This window comes from Portunus trituberculatus, chromosome 50 (assembly GCF_017591435.1).
Source record: "Portunus trituberculatus isolate SZX2019 chromosome 50, ASM1759143v1, whole genome shotgun sequence".
Classification (NCBI taxonomy): Eukaryota; Metazoa; Arthropoda; class Malacostraca; order Decapoda; family Portunidae; genus Portunus; species Portunus trituberculatus.
The window spans coordinates 15,234,191-15,238,892 of record NC_059304.1 but is presented as its reverse complement, the minus strand read 5'-3'; positions in this window follow the sequence as shown (position 1 = coordinate 15,238,892).

The following is a 4,702-nucleotide window of genomic DNA, read 5'->3' as shown; positions in this document are numbered from 1 at the left end:
CTATTTATTTTATTTATTTTTCATATATTTATTTATGTGTTTATTCTATATTTTCTAAGAAAAATCGTTGTAATCGTTTCATAGTGAAGAGCACAAACAAATAGGAAGAAAATATATTAATATAATTTAGTTTGTGCACAATACGTCTTGATTAAATTGCCACTACAGTATCACACACAATATCTAAGCAGCTTTTCATAAAACATTTGTCTCATGAAGGAAGTATTCTGTTTATTTGGGAAGCACAACCCACTTGTGACGGACTCTTACCTCCTTTTTGTAGTATTCAGGGGCGTCCAGCAAGATATAGATCCGCAGCTCCCCAACACCCAAGAAAAACAATACTATGAAGAGCATTCTTGGGTCTTCCGGCAAAACGGACATCATAAAGCTGATATTTAGTATGCCATCTAACAATATTTGTAAACAGATGATCGGAGCAAACAGGGTTGTGGTTGTTGCCTCCAGGTGTTCTATGACTGTGAGGCTACGTCGTGCAAAGAGAAGCGCTTCTGTTTCTTGTTGGATAGAGGGAGAAGGCAAGGTTCCCCAGGCAGTATCCTCAGGATTCAGTGGATTTTTGCGATATAAGTTTGTGAGTGTTTGGTCTTTACTTGTTTCTCCCTTTGATACTCTTTCTCTGTCGTGGCTATGTATGTCACGTGGTGGCTCACCCGTTGTTTTGTTTTCCAGCCAAGACAGTACCTCCACGTCCTGAAGGTCCTCAAGGGAAGATTTACTGATTTGTTTTTCGTAAATTTTTTTCAGAGGAGTGAAAGAGGCGGCCAGCATGAGGGATAGAAACCTTAGTATAGCGTTGTAGAGCAGTGGAACAGCGAAGCGTGTTGGTAAATCATAAAGTACTGCAATGATGCTAGATATGTTTATGATGAATGGCTTACTGGGCGATATAGAAAGAAACAATAGTATAACTGAGAAGAACAAAATAAGGAACAGAAGAAAAGCAGTTTGTTTGTTTAGCTTGTTTTCTATGAAGCGACCAAGTTTTTTATTGTGAAATTCCAGCATTGAAGTCAAATTCCTGGCAAGTTTACGACTGCACGCGAGAAAGTAAGGCGGAACTAGGAAGACAAAAAATAAAAGACTGAACATCATGAACATGTAAACGGTATGGATCGTCCCTTGCAAGTGTGTCGCAATCATAGGCAAGTACGTCATTTGCGTGACAACGATTATGCCCCACAATGATGTGGTTAGGCTGAGACTGAATATTAGGAGATGCCAGCTGAAGGTGGCTGTTAAAGGCTGGTGAGAGAAGTAGTAGGGAAACAAGCCCAGCACGCGCATGATCCCTATTATGAACAACACCTGTGCCTGCTTCATTGTTGCCTTGTGCCTCGCGTCCTCCACAAAGCTGATGCAAGGAGATTCTCGTATTCAGGAGTGTCTGCTGAAGACTTCTCGCTGTTCAGGATAAAATTTCCTGCCTTGAGTACATATCAAGTAAGCACCAAAATACACGCAGTTAGTTGTCTTAGCCTCTGCCTTCCAGATCACCCTGAATGTCTGGACGAGTGTATACCATAGAGGTTAATTAAGAGGTTTTCACTCTAGATACTTGAGAAAGCCACGTTCATCCTCCGCGGTTGGCTAGCGAGTACTGGCCCAGAGGTCAATAATGAAGGTTAAGATTATGCACCTAGCGATTCTTTGTTTATTGATCTCTTGCTTTTAGCGGCAGGTCAGAAGAAGCCCTACAGCATGGGGAGTGTTTTTCATTGTCTGGGCATCCTAACTAATGTTTTGTGAGAATAAGCCATGCACTTAAACCAAGGGTGACATCCGTTAAGGGATTGATGTGAAGCCAACCTTTAAACACGAATACACTCAAGCAACTGTGGCCGAGAAATAGAGACAGGGTCAAGGAAGCGGACACTTCATGTTTTCCACTCTTTCCCTACTTCTACTCTTCATCATCATTACCAACATCTCTTCCTCCTCCTACTCCTCCTTCTCCTCCTCCTCATCATCATCATCATTATTCTCATCATCATTATCATCATATCATCATTCTCATCATCATCGTTGTCGTCATCGTCGTCATCATCATCATTATCATCATCATTTTCTTTCCACTGGAAAACAAAAGTTCTTTCACATTTTCTCCATTATCTGTTCTTTTCTTCAGTATCGAGCTTACCCTGGGCAAAATGGTTTCTTCTTAAAGGCTTGTATGATCGGCCAGTAGGCTCAGTGTTTAACGGAACGAGTAGCATGTTGGTGATATTCAGTTACTCAGTGATCACAAAACACAGATTATTAAAGATCTGCTGGAGTTCACTGGTGATCACTGCGCCACACTAAATCCATCTATACCAGAACGCCTCAGTTATTGTCTAGTATGCTGCTGTGGTTGCTGTGTTTGCTGTTGTTGCTGTTGTTGTTGTTGTTGTTGTTGTTGTTGTTGTTGTTGTTGTTGTTGTTAGTGGTTGTGGTGGTGGTGGCGGTGGTGTCACGTAAGAGTTTCATTCCTTCCATTATTATTATAACTTGTTACGCAAAGTAGTGTATGTTTGCCTGTCATTGAACAGTATCCTCCCTCATTACTTTATGACTGTTTACCTTGCTGGCAATTTCATTGTTGATAATCTACTTAGAATTGATGTAGGACTAAGCGTTATAGATGCACTACCAATAGCTTGCTCTTGTAATATTTATGGTGATAGATCCGTTGATAAGTATTCTGCTACCACATTTTTTCCTTTATTGATGAGGACATCTATGCCTGAAAAGAGATCAATTGATTTTCAGAGGTGTCTTCTTACTTCCTTTTCGAGACAGTCCTGTTGTAGACAGAGTGACATACTAAAGGCTTAATAATAGCACTACACCCACTAATCAATACAGTTCACTTGTATCCGAACTTGCCACACTCCTCTGTTCCATCATTAACGCCTTTTTTCTCAACACTTGTACTTGATGGACTGGAAAATATCCTACGTTTACATCATTTTCACTTAGCAACCCAAGGCAAGACGCTATCAGTCCCATACACAATTTTATTGTGAAGACACTAACTCTCTCAAAATGTTAAATTTATCTTCATGTCTTCTTAGTTTGTGGCTTCATTAATTACCAAGACAACTTTCAGCATGGTGCTAAACTTGGTCAGTTTGGTCATGAATAAATGTTAAAAGTTACCATGAGTACTCTACACGTAAGAGATGACATTTGGTTATGTTCATTGATTTGTGCATAGCAGTTGACCATTTAATTCTTGAAGGACAGTTGTTAAGTTTCTGTCTGGCTGCTGATGTTACACTGAGTACTGGTTTTGAATCACCTGGGAAAGCATGTAGCAGATGGACAATTATAAATTTCTTTTCAAACTATTGTTGCAAAGAGATAGGCATGAAATAATTAAGAAGTGTGTCAATATTTTATTCAAATTCACGCAAACAGCATTATTATTGGAACAACATATACTGACATTATGGAGAGCCTAAATATAATAGATCACTCTCTATAGATGAAAATCCTTATTTTCATAGATAAACACCAACTTACAGTTAACGGGATCAAGACAAAACTTGCAATGAGTCCATCATTAAGTGATGAATTAAAACACAATATTACTCTGATAGTGACATATTACAGCTTCTAAAGACTTTTATATGTCTTGATTACAATGTTTGGGATCATATCAAGATTAGCGAACCCTCTCATGGCAGTGTTCGCTTTTCTGGACATGAAGACATGGGTTCCCTATTCATGACATGAGTACAAGTGGGTTTGCTGTTCTTGACATAAATACTTGGATTCTTCGGCACCAGACATTTCAATAACTGATTACATTCCAAAGCTTCTGTTCACTAGTTAACCATCATGAATCCTCACTGGTTTAATAGCGATCCCCATGCTGGTATTAATTTTTGTATTCAGATTTCCAGGAAGTCTTAAGGTGGCCAAATTACCCTATGTTTACGGAAGTTATGAAACTTTTGTTTATTAGATACAAGTTAGGCTAGGCTCGACTTGGCTCGGCTCGGCTCGGCTAGGCTAGGCTAGGCTTACCTAACCTAACCAAACAATATTGTTTCATTACCGTATAGTTTTCATTGATTATTAATCATTAAATTTCTAGTATATTCTTTTCCTTGTTTTTAAAGATAATCAATATATAGACTCTGGGTTGGCTATTCTGGGCACGAGGGTCACTGGGTTCGCTGTTCCTGACATGGAGATGTTGGGTTCGCTGATCTTGACACGATCCTAATGTTTGTATAAACGATGAAGACACTACTAAGAGATACAGCTTTTGGTGTCGCAGATTTTTTTTAATCCTTTTTTATTCTAGCTGTTTATCTTATAGACTTTGAATATGTTCTTTAGAATAAACCTTTATGTCTTTAAATCCTTTGCTCTGCCTTACTAAGTCCCCTCCCCCTTTTTTTTTTAATTTTTTTTATGAAACTATCATTTTATATTGAATTCAATGATATCGAAAACTGGCGTGGGATGAAGCAAAACAATGAAACGAATTCTCGAGGTTACTTTAGGCGTTTTCAGTAGCACTTTGCAAAAGGCGAACGGTCCTAAAAGCGTTCGCCCCAAAGGCGAACGCTTTTCAAGATAATTTGTTGGCTTGTGTTAGCTCTCAGAGTCACGTGATAGCGAACACTTACGCTGATTGGCTGTGAGACGAGTTGCCAACTATGTAAGTTATAAATCAATAAAAAAT